This window comes from Dasypus novemcinctus, unplaced genomic scaffold (assembly GCF_030445035.2).
Source record: "Dasypus novemcinctus isolate mDasNov1 unplaced genomic scaffold, mDasNov1.1.hap2 scaffold_243, whole genome shotgun sequence".
Lineage (NCBI taxonomy): Eukaryota > Metazoa > Chordata > Mammalia > Cingulata > Dasypodidae > Dasypus > Dasypus novemcinctus.
Genome location: NW_026688210.1, coordinates 166,322 through 180,818, shown reverse-complemented (window position 1 = coordinate 180,818; position 14,497 = coordinate 166,322). Strand labels below are relative to the sequence as shown.

Genomic DNA, 14,497 nt, shown 5'->3' with positions numbered 1-14,497 from the left:
CAGAATTATTTGTGTTTCCTTAATAATAAAAACATGTTCTACATACTTTACATATATGTTATCAAAATGATTTTGGAAACTGTCTTTAAGCAAACAGATTTTTAGAGGGAAGTTGGCAGGGGGGAGGCTGGCTACTAATAACTTTTCCTGTTATGAAGTTACATTTTGTTGTTATTATCATTCAGTTTCTGTGTCATAATGACTTTTTAGAATTAGCTATTTAAAAACATCAATTTAAAAAATGCTTCTACATACTTCTTATAATTATTCATAACCACATAAGCTATAATTATTTATCTTGTGGAAAATTTTACCTTCATAGTACACATTCTCTCATTGAATGCCACAAAAATACTTTTTACAACTTGCCATATGTACTTAAGTTTTGTCCTGCATTTTTCATTTGGATTTTATGAAAACTAGCCATTTTATTTTAGGACAAAACTCACTTTTTTGAACAAACTTATCAAAATTCAGTTATCACTCCCACAAGCCTTTTACCTTTGTAAATATTCATTTAAGTTTTACATCCTTCATTTTATCCTGTGAAGAAAAATCAACTATTTATTTCACCTTAGCTAAGAACTATGTTTTATGAAGACTTGTAGTAATTTCATTAATCAAGACTTACAATTTTTATCATCGTAGAGATCTTATTAGCATTTGTACTTAGGTATTAATATAAGCACTAATTTTTTTATTGACTATTTGAATAGAGCTCCCCTAGGATCTATTATCCATTAATTTAATATTATCACCCAGAGGCACCTAAATATACACTGACATTGAACAAACAGACAAACACAAAAACAATTACACCAACAGAAATATAAAGTTTATAACTTGACTCATAATTGTAGGTCTAGAGTTCCTAGAATTCAAAGTCTAATGTTCCCTCAGTGGGGAAGTATGGACAAAACTCTATACTCTTTGAAGCAAAGTAATACTTTGTTCTTTTTCCACTTCACAATTGGCTGCTTTCAATAGTTGTTGTAAAGTACAGAGAGAGAGAGAGAGAGATCTCCTATTGCCTGGATAATGTATTTCTCATGTTATACTAGTGCCTGCAGTCGGCTTTCCTCTCTCAGGGCAGCTGATGTCGTCTCTGCAGGAAGCCTGGTCCAGACTAATCACACTAGGCAGACATGCTTCTATGAATGAACCCAGTGAGCAGCTTACCTCAAGGGCGACTGTGATTACTAGCAGCGATGAACGTCTGGACTGTAGTTACATTGGGGGCCAACCTGAAAACTTCCCTTTAGCTAGGGAGAAAATCAGCTACCCCAAGTTTGGGCACAAATTGCCATGGAAATGAAAGACACACACACATCATGCAGGGAGGGCCTCATCTGGCTTAATTCTCTTGATTATATAGCATGTATTTTTGGATTTGGCCAAGGCCTGTGGGTAAAGTTAAATTTCTCAATGTTTTGTCTTGGAACAAGAAACCTTGTCCCTGGACTCACATCTTATCTACCAGCAAAATATACAAGAAAACGCCATTTCCAAACTTCAAGGAAAAAGAGATAGCTTGTGCAGAGATAGCGAGGACGGAGCTACTTTTGCTCTGAAGCAAGAACAGACGAGCTTTAATAAATCATTTAAGCATGCCGGTGCCGAGGTGGTGGAACTAATCCCCACAAGTCCTATTCCTAAGTCCCCTCTCTCTCATTAAATGCTTTGCTTAAACTGATTTCAGCTCCTGGCCTGATTTCTAAGCAGCTCCGTCCCTCAGCTTCCCCCTGAGCCTAACAAAGAGTTGACGTCATCAACAGAGCGACGGAAGTTAACGCTTTAAAAAAACTGCAGCGACATCATCCAGCGCTCTGGAGCGTGTTAGAAGCTGGACAAAGACTCCATCAACCTTGAGTTGAAGAAAGAGAAAAATGCCAGGTGGGAAAATTTCATCCATGACCTGCCGGTCCTCTTCCCTTCCCTCTCAATGTGTCTCATGTAATGTGTGGGAGTTCTCTAGAGGGGGCCAGCAGCCTGAGTCCCCCTCACTGAAGTAAAAGATTTTAGAAGAACTTACAGCTGTGAGTAAGAACCCCATGCATATCCAGGCACGGAGACCCAAGTCCATCCACAGAGACCAAGGGTGGAAAACAAGCCTTTGAGGAGTACTGGAAACAAAAGGGCCCCTTGGTGGAGGAGGGGAGGTGAACATAGGCAGAATGGCGGTAGCTAATGCCATCTAGTTACCGTTGGTGGGATTCTAATTGCAGAATTGACTTTTCTGGAGGGACTCACCTTACGGGAATAACTCCATCTGAAACCCAGAGGCAGGGTTTTCCTAGCAGGGAAGAAACCTGAAGCAGAAAATCCTCATGGAGAAAATAGTGGGGATGCTTAAACGGAACTGCTTTGTGAGGGGAGGGTCTCAGAAACAAAATGTGCAAGGAAAATGGGGTACGGAGTGAGGAAGAGAATTTAAACAAATTACAGGAACTGGGGACAGAATTCTGCACAAAAATAAACATAACTGATCAACTTTCCTGCTGAAGACAGAGGAAAGAAGCCGCCAAGTTAGGGCAAGTTGTGATTATGGTTCAGGTTCTGGAAAAATGACAACCTCAAAGAGATAAGACCTTAGTTAAGCTTCAGTTTGCTGGTAGAGGGCTTAGTATAAGGGAAACCAGCTTTAGCATAAATTAATTTCTTTAACAATTTCCCCCAGTTTGATCTGGCTGTCAGCTATTGATCAAAATTTAAGGTATTGTATCCATTTTCAGTTACTGCCTGAGGTCTTGGAGTAGTACTTACTATTGGAGTAGTATTTACTATTAGGCACATAGTCACGATGATGTCAGTTTTTCCTTGATCATCATTTTTATGTCACTCTAGATACAAAGAAATCGTTTGCTGTTTCACAAGTGGCTGATGTCATGAATTGAAAACCCTTGAGAGCAAAGAGTGCACCAGGGAGACTAAAATGAGTATTGTGAATAAAAAATACCCAAATGTCCACCTCGTAGTATGCTACTAAGCCCAGGGTCCATGATTTGAATCAGGAAGGCCTTTTCTCTTTAAGCTATATGGCATGTTTTAATTTTTTCATGCTATTGTGTTATGTGTGAGAGGACTTCCCCAACAGAGTCTACTTAAATAGAGCAGGTGGTGTTGGCAATGACAAAAATGCTTCCTTGTTCAGCTAAGTAAACAAGTTTGGCAATGCTATTTTCTAAAACAAATTAAGTAAAAAAAATTTAATGACTTGCTGTGCTGCTATATAATAGTAGATTTAATATTTTCTCCTATTGTGATTGATAAATATCTAATCCTGTTTTCATTTGTGTTGACCATATATGGCAAAGTAGCAAAAATCTGCCAAAAGAGGCAAAATCAGAATTATTAACTCCCTGTGTTTATCTTGCTTCCCTTGAGAATGTAGATTGAGGCTAGTAGTCCAGTGAAAAGTTTGATTGATTATACACTCCTAAGGAGCTGTGAGGAGACCAAGGGCACATTGCCCAGGAATTTACTAGCTATTAAGGCAATTTATTGCCCAGGAAATTGCCCTATAAAATTTCTACAATAAAAATGTTGCCTGGGAGAACATCAGTACAGCCAAAGGGATCTTGTTTAAAGATCCACTACTAGGAATACTGTCCCTTGTCAGTTGGATGCAAGGTTCTGTGGTATTCAGAGTATAAATGAGGAGAGGACCAAAATTTACTTGTATTGTGAATCTTTTGCAGATCCAGTACCTTAACCCTGAAAGTGGCCATGCATTGTTAAGTTAACTTGTAGTTCTTGGAGGCATACGGATTATTTTAGTAAGGTTTCCATGTACTTCTGTGATATGTTTAATCATCTAGACCAGTTGTGTGTATAGAGTGATTGATCCTGAGCAAAGCAGTCTCTTTCTTCCCAATTCATTTTATTTTTTTATATTTATTTTTAAATGTATTTTTTGTGGTTATAGAGATAAAAAAAGTTACAAAAATAAATAAGAGGTTCCCATATACCACAAACCCCACCCGGCCACTCCTCCTACATCAACAACCTCTTTCATCATTGTGACACATTCATTGCATTGGGTGAATACATTTTGGAGCTCTGCTGTACCATGTGGATATAGCTTACATTGTAGTTTTCAGGACTTGGAGTTTTCCTAAATGATATTGCAGGGACAGATGATGGACATTATACATCCTGCCATAAACCACTGCATTATGAGCCCATGTGCTCATAATGGATACTTTCTACAGATCAGTGCTACAATTTCTTCCATTACTAGTCATAATAGTTCTATAGTAGAATACCAATAAATCTATTCTAATCCATATTTTATTCCTCCATCCAGTGGACCCTGGGATGGAGATGTCTACTCCAGCTCTATCAAGAGAGGGAACTTAGAGCCCACATGGTTGATGGATGCATTTCTGCTGGTTGCAGTTATAGGCATGCTCATTTCCCTGGTGTGCTGCTTGGTATTCAGAGTGTAAGTAAGGAGAGGACCAAAATTTACTTGTGTTGTGATTCTTTTGCAGATTCAGTACGTTAATCCTGAAAGTGGACATGCATTGTTAAGTTAACTTGTAGTTCACGGAGGCAAGTGGATTATTTTAGTAAGGTTTCCATGCACTTCTGTGATATGTTTAATCATCTAGACTAGTCGTATCTTTAGACACACTCCACTGGATGGAGGAATAAAATATGGATTAGAATAGACTTATTGGTATTCTACTATAGAACTATTTTGACTAGTAATGGAAGAAATTATAGCACTGATCTGTAGAAAGTTTCCACAGTAGATGCTGGAGGCAGGGAGAGGCAAGAAGAGATGTTATGTGGGGCATTTTCAGGACTTGGAGTTTTCCTAAATGATATTGCAGGGACAGATGCTGGGCATTATACATCCTGCTTGACCAGCTTCACCTCCCTGTTAGCTGATCTGGGTAAGTCCAATGAACTGGAGAGAAGGAGATACAACTCTGTTGAGCCTCAGGGCCCAGCTGTCACATGGCCAGTCCAGAGATTCCAGTCTCCTGAGAATACACCAACCCTAGCACCAACCACAGGTTCAGTAAAAGTGACAGAAGAGGCCTGTGTAGAAAGGTCACATCTGAGTCCAACTCCATCACACTCAGGAACACAAATTCCAAAGTATGGCCCACTGACAAGGTACTGAGCTCCAGAGCCATCTGTCATGACCATAGAACCTGTGTGTCTCCATAGCCATCAGAAATACCAGTACCAGGGGTTGTATCCACTTTACTTATCTCTACAATTCTTCTGAGGTGTGCATAAGTGCAACTCCTCTGATTACCTCCTGACTCTTTTTTGAAAACTCTTAAGCATATAAACTCATTTGTCTTTACCAATTCCCCCTTCTATTCATGGTCTTTTTCTAGCTGCATCACAAGTTTGTGATTGGTAGTAAGCATCGGCACCAGGGAGGCGTATCCCTGGGTGTCATTTCCCACACTGGGGAGAAGGTATTACACTTACCTGTTGAGTTTGGCTTAGAAAGTGGCCATATTTGAGCAACATGGAGGCTCTCAGGATGTAACACTTAGACACTCTGCATCTCTAGGCCTAGTTGAAATTTCAGGCTCACGGGCTCATAAGCATAGTCAAGGCCTGTAAGCGTATATCAAGGGCTCATAATTGGACCATCCTTCTTCACTGGTATTTACCCTTGCACTTGGAGGATTGTTGCTATTCCATTGGGGAATGTGACAGATCTCCCCTGACTAGGAACTCAGCACTCCCTCAGCTGTCATTTATAACTAACTACTGTGAAAATACCCAATGAATGTCCCAACATTTTTATATACCCTATATACAAACTGTGAGAACTCCCTCCCAACCATTTGTCCCCCTTTAATAATGCTCCATACCAGTGTTCTTCCCCTGCCGTAGTTGAATCCCTCTGTGGTCCAAACTCTTCAAAAATGAAGCATAATATATTGCCAAATTCACTTAGTAGGAAAATGAAATAGTAATGGTAGATTTAAAGATTAGAAATGGAATACATACTAGTTTAGAAAAACTAAAAAAATAATTGGGGTATTCAAAAACGAAAATATAAAACTTTGTTTTTGAGATTTTGCCTTTAATAACTGTCAGAGATATTGCACTATATAGTGGTAAGACAATTTCATTCTTAGGGTCTATATCCTTTTTTTAATTTTTAATATTGTCTTCAAAAAACTTTTAGATAACAGAAAAGTCACATATACTATATAGGGGACCTCCCATATATCTAACATCAAACACTTCCCCTTCCACATCAGTGATCATTTTACACGTTCATGTTATAGTTTCTGTAGCTAATGTGCAGATATTGAAACATAGCTTTCAAACATGGTTCCATTTTGGTTTACATTATGTTTTATGTTTTAGACTACAAATTTCTAAATTTTTAGTTTCCCTATGATTTACATTATGATTTATGTTTTAGCTTAGAGTTTTATACAGTTGTGGTGTAAGTTAACATGTCCTATATCCATCATTACATGATCTTGTGGAGCACTTCCATTGCACCCTATTTATCAGGCTTCCATCTATTCTGTACGTTTCTCCCTCTCCCCTTAGGGCCCACAGTAACTATCTATCTTCACTGCTTGAGGGACCAGATTTACAGATACTTGCAACAGTGCTGAGTGCTTGACATACTAGACTGCCCTAACCAATTGGGATCCACCAATTCTCTCAAGGGACACAACTCCCTCTGTTTGAGAACATCAGGTTTCTCCAGGATGTGGGTATACCTTCACACTCATTATATTGTCTCCACCCAAGGATTTAACACACTATGACAAAATGAGCACTCACTCCCTAGAAGCTTGCCCCTGTGCCAGATGCCCCTTTAAGCACTTTAAACTCATAATCCTTCTTTATTATACTGTCTAAAGAGTTTTCTCAGCCTTATAGTTTCAACCATGTACCTGACAGTCTCCCATATTCAACTGTTCCCCAAGCCCTCCCCTCAATTCCCTGGACCTTCTGACCCAACCTCCCAACCCTAGCCCCCCTCAAGCCTACAAAGCCCCACCCAATAATATTCCTATGCCCCCATCCTATCCCTTCCCTGTTCAACTACTTACCTCCACTTTATCATAGATTTCACTCATGTAGACCTCAGCTCACATCCTTGCTTTCACCCCCAATTTCCTGTAAGCCTATCATCCAGTCTCTAGCTCTCTGACACAGTTTGGTTTGCTTCTTTAAAGAAGAGAGGTCATGCAGTATTTGTCCTTCAATGGCTGGGTCACCTCACTCAACATAAGGTCCTCAGGATTCATCCATGTTATCCCATGTGTTTGTACTGTATTCCTTCTTATAGCTGAGTAGTATTCCATTGTATGTATGTTCCACATTTTGTTTATACATTCATCTGTTGATGGCAATTTGGGTTGATTCCACCCTTTGGCAGTAGCCAATAATGCCATGATGAACGGTGTTGTGCATACTTTGGTTTGTGTCCTTGTTTTCAATTCTTCTGTGTATATCCCGTGCTGTGGAATTGCTGTGTCACATGGCAAATCTGTAGGAGCTGCGTCCTTCTGCATTACCACCAGTGGGTAAGTGTTCCCTTTTCTCCACATCCTCTCCAACACATTTGTTTTAAAGATTGATTGATTGATTGATTGCCCCCCCCCTTATAGATTGCTTGCTGTTTGCTCTCCGTGTCCTTTCACTGTGTGATCTTCCATGTTTGCTTGTCTCCCTTTTGTTGCAACACCTTGCTGCCCCCCCTTGCGGCTTGCTTCTGGCTGCTTTCTGTGTCCATTGGCTGCATGTTCTTCTGTGGTTGCTTGTCTCCCTTTTGTTGAGTCACCTTGCTGTGCCAGCTCTCTGTGGCATGCAGGCTATTGGCTCTCCGTGGCATGTGGACCGTTGGCTCACTGTGGTGCATGGTCCTTTGGCTCTCCACTGTGCACAGGTGAGCTTGCCTTCACAAGGAGGCCCTGGAACATGAACACAGAGCCTCCCATATGGTAGAAGGGAGCCCAACTGATTGGGTCACAGCCACTTCACCTCCCCAACACTTGTAGTCTTCTGTTTTTTTAATAGCTGCCAGTCCTATGGGAGTATGATCATTTGTCATTCTAGTTTTGATTTGCATTTCCTGAAAAGCTAGTGATTTTGAGCATCTTTTCTTGTGCTTTCTAGCTAATTATAATTCTTTAGAGAAGCATCTGTTCAGATATTTTGCCCATTTGTTGAATGGGTTTTTGTCTTTTAAATTTTGAGATATAGGTGTTTTTTTATGTGCAGGATATTAGCTTTCTATCAGATATATGGTTACCAAATATTTCTCCGATTGGGTAAACTGTCTTTTCACTTTCTTGACAAACTCCTTTGAGATGTAAAATGCTTTAGCTTTGAGGAGGTCCCATTTACCTATTTGTTTTTTTTGTCTTTTTGTTCTATGGGTGTGAAGTTCATGAAGCCATTTCCTGTTACAAGGTGTGGTGGATGTTTCCCTACATTGTTTTCCAAGATCTTTATTGTCTGGGCTCTTATATTTAGGTCTTTGATCCATCTTGAGTTGATTTTTGTATAAGGTGTGAGATGGTAATCCTCTTTCATTCTTTTGCATATGGATATCCAGTTCTCCAAGCACCATTTGTTAAAGAGGCCATTCTTTCCAATTGAGTGGGCATGGTGGCCTTGTCAAATATCAGGTGACTGTATATGTGAGAATTTATATCAGAACTCTCATTTTGGTTCCATTGTTCAGTATGTCTATCTTTGTGTCAATACCATGCCATTTTCAGCACTGTTGCTTCGTAATTTGTTTTGAAGCCAGGTAGTGTGAGTCCTTCAACTTCATTTTCCCATGTAATATGTCTTTGGCTGTTTGAGGCCTCTTTCCTTTCCAAATAAATTTCATAGTTTATTTTCCTAGTTCATTGAAAATGCTGTGTTGATTTTTTTATTGAAGTATGTCATTCATACTTGAACACACATAAACAATAAGTGCATAGTAAAGATTGTGAACTTACAAAATAAACATACTTAACATCTCACAGGGATCTCATACATCACCCCTCCACCAACTCTTTGCATTGGTATGAAACATTTGTTACAAGCTATGCTAGAACATTGTAAAAATATTACTACCCGTTATATTCATTATCTTACATTTGGTGTATTTTTCCCCCAACCCATACTATTTAAAAAAAATTTTTTTGTTACAGGTATTGTGAACTTGCAAAACAATCATACAGATGTGTAGATTTCCCATAAAACTCCACCACCTGGTGGAACATTTGTTACAGATTATAAGATAATATCATCAGACTATTACCACCAATCATGGTCTATAGCATATATTTGACACACTTTTCCATACACCTCCATTATCAACACAGCATACCTTGCATTATATTATATCAACACAGTATACCTTGCAGGAAAATTATAGTACTGCTGTTAACCACAGTCTATAGGTAACACCAGTTGTAGTTTTCCTGTGTTTCTCCATATTCCCATCACCCTGCAATAGTGATGTACATCTGCTCTAGTTAACAGAAGAACTCTCTTGCATTTGTACCCTTAACCACAATTCTCAACTGCCTCTGGGCTCACTGGGTTATTCAGTCCCTAGTTTATTCTTTAGCTTTCTTTCTATTGATATTTACTTCCCCAGACTACCTTTTTCAGTTACAATCCCATTTATAAACCAGTTGTTACTCAGTATACTCCACACTTTTACAGTCAAGTTAATTAAAACTTCTACATACACTAAGCATCCATAGTTCTTCTCAACCCTACTCTTATCTCCTTATAACCTATACTCTAGGTTTTAATTCCATGTGTTTGTTATTTGTATTTAGTTCATATTAATGAGACCATGCAATATTTGTCCTTTTGTGTCTGGCTTACTTTGCTTAGTATAATGTCTTCAAGATTCATCCATATTATCACATATGTCCCAATTTCATTTCTTCTTATTGCAACATAGTATGTATATTATGTATCATATGTATATACCACAGTTTGTTTATCCATTCGTTGGTGGATGGATGCTTGGATTGTTTCCATCTTTTGGCAATTGTGAACAATGCCACTATGAACATTGGTGTGCAGGTGTCTGTTTGTGTCATAGATTTTAGTTCTTCTGGATATATTCCTAGCAGAGGAGATGCTGGATCATATGGCAGTTCTATATTTAGCTTCCTGAGGAACTACCAAACTGTCTTCCATAGAGGCTGCACCATTTTACACTTCCACCAACAGTGATGAAGTGTTCCTATTTCTCCACATCCTCTCCAGCACTTATTGTTGTCTGTTTTTTTAAATAATGGCTATTCTATGTGGTGCTAGATGATATCTCATCGTTGTTTTAATTTGCCTTTCCCTAATAGCTAGTGATATGGATCATTTTTTTATGTGCTTTTTGGCCATTTGTATTTTCTCTTTGGAGAAATGTCTTTTTAAATCCTTTGGCCATTTTTAAATTGGATTGCTTATCTTTTATTGTTGGGTTGTATGATCTCTTTATATAGAATTGAAATTAAATGCTTATTGGATAAGTGGTTTCCAAATATTTTCTGCCATTAACTGGGGTGCCTTTTCACCTTCTTGAAGAAGTCCTTTGAATCACAGAAATGTTTAAGTTTGAGGAGGTCCCTCCCATTTATCCATGTTTTCTTTTATTTCTCATGCTTTTGGTGTAAGGTTTAAGAATCCACCACCTACCACTAGGTCTTGAAGATGTTTCCCTACATTTTCTTCTAAGAGCTTTATTGTACTTCCTTTTATATTTAGGTTTTTGATCCATTTCGAGCTAATTTTTGTATAAGGTGTAAGGTAGCGGTCTTCTTTCTTTCTTTTGGCTATGGATATCCACTTCTCCCAAGACCAGTTATTGAATAAACTGTTCTGCCCCAACTGGGAGAGCTTGACAGGCTTGTCAAAAATCACTTGGTTGAAGATGTGAGGGTCTGTTTCTGAATGATCATTTCAGTTGCATTTGTCTATGTGTCTATTTTATGTCAATATCATGCTGTTTTTACCACTGTCGCAATGTAATATGATTTAAAGTCCGGAAGTGAGAGTCCTCCAACTTCACTTTTCCTTTTTAAGATGTTTCTGGCTATTTGGAGCCTCTTACCTTTCCAGATAAATTTGATCATAGTGTTTTCCATTTGCTTAAAAAATGCTGATGGAATTATTATTGGGATTCCCTGGAATGTGTATATCAATTTGGGTAGAATTGATATCTTAATGATATTTAGTCCTCCAATCTATGAGCATAGAATGTTTTTCCAATTATTTAGTTCTTTTTTTATTTCTTTTAGCAATGCATTACAGTTTTCTGAGTACAGGTGGTTTGCATTCTTGGTTAACTTTATTCCTAAATATTTTATTCTTTTCGTTGCTATTGTAAATGGAAATTTTTCCTGACTTCCTCCTCAGGTTGTGCATTAAAAAAATTTTTTTTTTAGTTAATAGATCACAAGGAATGTTATGTTAAAAAGCATTAAAACTAACATAAGAGGTTCCCATATAACCCCCTCCCCCCTCCCCACCACATGATTTTTGTAAATTGTATTTTTTGAAGATATATACATCATAAAAATGTTACACTAAAAAATATGAGGTTCCTGTGTACCCCCACCCCCTTACCCCACTCCTCCCACACCAACAAACTCCCTCATCATTGCGGCACCCTCATCGCATTCAGTGAACACATTTAGGGGCACTGCTGCACTACACAGATAATAGTTTACCCTGTAGTTTGCACTCTCCCCCAGTACATTCAGTGGGTTATGGCAGGATATATAAAGTCCAGCATCTGATCCTGCAGTATCATTAAGGCAACTCAAAATCTGAAAAATGCCTCCACATTACATCTCTTTCTACCCTCTTCCACCAACTCTTCCACCACCTCTTCAGCAACTACTGTGACCACTTTCTCCACCTCAATGCTAAAATTTCTTCTATTACTCATCACAATAGTTTTATAGTAGAATATCAGTAAGTCCACTCTAGTCCATATTTTATTCCTCCATTCTGTGGACCCTGGAATGGCGATGTCCCCTCCACCTCTAGATCAAGAGGGAGCTTAGATTCCACATGGATGATGGATGCAATTCTTCTGCTTACAGTTGTAGGCACTCTTGATTCCCTGGTGTGGTCGTTGACCATCTTCATCTCCCTGTATGCTGACCTGGGTAACACATCGAACCAGCGTAGGAGTCACCACTCTGCTGAGGCTCAGGGCCCAGCTGGCACATGGGCAGTTCAGAGATTTAAGTCTCCTGAGTATGGACCATCCCTAATGTCAACCACAGGTTCAGTAAAAGTGAAAGAAGAGATATGTGTAGAAAAGTCACATCTGAGTCCAGCTCCATCACACTCAGGAGCACAAATTCCAAAGTAGGGCCCTCTGACATGCACAGAGCTCCAGATCCATCTGCCATGATTATATATATACCCTGTGGATCTCTGTAGCCTACAGGAGAGCCAGTACTTAGGGTTGCATCTACTTTGGCTTTTTCTGGGATCCTGCTGAGGTGTGCATAAGCATGACCCCTCTGATGACCTCCCTACTCTTTTTGGAAGACTTAGCCATATCAACTCATTTGTCTTTGCCATTTCCCCCTTTTATTCAAGGTCAAAGTGCAGTATTTAACACTTGATCCAACATGTAGGCTGAGATATTCTGCTGGTCTGAGTTGAACCTTTTATTCGAATCTCTTTCTAGTTCTTTCTCCAGTTAGTGATTGCTAGTAATCCTTCAATGCTAGGGAGGCTCATCCCACATTGGGGAGAAGATAATGCACTTACATACTGAGTTTGGCTTGGAGAGTGGCCACATTTGAGCAACATGGAGGCCCTCAGGAGGTAACTCTTAGGTACCCTACAGCTCTAGACCTAGTTCATTTTTCAAGCACACAGGCTCCTAAGCACAGTCAGCAGTATCAAGAGCTCATTACTGGACCATCCTTCCTTGTTGATCTTTGCCGTTGCATGTGGGAGATTATTGTTGTTCCATTGGAGAAAGTGACAGAGCTGCCCTGGGTGGGAACTCAGTACTCCCTCAGTTGATGTTTATAACTGTAACTACTATAAAAACACCCAGCATAAATCCTAAAATATTTATGTTCCCTATATACTTGCCCTGGAGAACTCCCCCCGATCCATGTGCCCCCCATCAATAACACCCCACACTGGAGTTCCTCCCCTGCCATAGTTGAAATTCTCTGTGATCCAAAACTTCTTCAACAATGAATCCTAATATATTGCCAAATTCAATTAATAAGAAATTGAAATACAATGATGGGTTTAAAGTTTAGAAATAAAATACATAGTAATTTAGAAATATTAAAATAAAAATAAATTGATGTATTCATAAAATGAAAGATATTATAAAGCTTTGTTTCTTTTTGCCTTTCATCACTGTAGTAGGTGTTGCCCTGTATGTACAGTGGCAAGACATTTTCATTTCTTCCTCAGTGTCCACATCCTTTCTTTTTTTTCCTAATTTTTAATTTTGTCTTCAGAAAAGTTTTAGATCACAGTAATTCACATACACAGTATAGGGGACTCTCAGATATCCAACATTAAACCCTTTTCCCCTGTCCCCAGCATTGATCTCTTTGCATGTTCATGTTATAGTAGCTGCAGGTATGTACAAATTTTGAAACATAGCTATCAAACATGGTTCCATTCTGGTTTCCATTATTGTTTATATTTTAGACTGTACAAATTTCTAAGTTTTTAGTTTCCTTATGTTTTACACTATAGTTTACATTTTAGTTTAGAGACTTTTATACACTTTAGATGTAAGTTGACATCCCTTGCATGATCTTATGAAGCACTTCCATTACCCCCCAGTTCCCTGATTCCATCCATGCTATACCTCTCTCCCCCCCCCCCCCCCCCTCAGGGCACACTGTGACACTCAGCCTTCACTACTTGAGGAACTAGTTTTACAGATACTGCAACAATGCTGAAGGCTTGACATACTCACCTGCCCTAACTAATTTGGAGCCAGCAATCCTCTCGGGAGACACAATTCCCTCTCTTTGGGAACATCAGATCTCCCCAGGTTGTGGGTACACCTTCACACTCATTGTATGGGTCTACACCCAATGTTATAACACACTATGACAAAATGATCACTCGCATACTCCCTAGAAGCTTGCCCCTATACCAGATGCCTTCCCCTTAAGCACCTTAAACATGTGATGCTTCCTTATTATATTTTCTAAAGAGTATTCTCAACAGTATAGTTTCAACCATATACCTGACATTCTCCCATATTCAATGGTTCCCCCAGCCCTCTCCCCAATTCCTTGGGTCATTTGACCCATCCTCCCAACCCTAACCCCCTCAATCCTGCAAAGCCCCACTGAAAGGTATCCCTATGCCCCCATCTTATTCCTTCTCTGTACAAATACTTACCTTCAGCTTATCATAGACTTCACCCATGTAGGTGTCAGCTCGCAACCTTCCTTGTCCCCTGAGATTCCTTTAAAAGATTATCTTCCACACTTGAGCTCTCTGACACAGCTCAGTTTGCTTATTT

General features: G+C 39.2%; 1 protein-coding gene across 1 annotated transcript in view; it reads left to right on the top strand.

Annotated features, from left to right (window-relative positions):
* Positions 1-1,584: 1,584 nt before the first annotated feature.
* The window catches only part of LOC131277653 (zinc finger protein 596-like), a 92,916-nt gene continuing 80,003 nt past the window's right edge, over positions 1,585-14,497 (top strand). The window contains exon 1 of the mRNA XM_058292717.2: positions 1,585-1,893. The gene's annotated coding sequence lies outside the window, so the exon portion shown is untranslated. The remainder of the gene's footprint in view (positions 1,894-14,497) is intronic.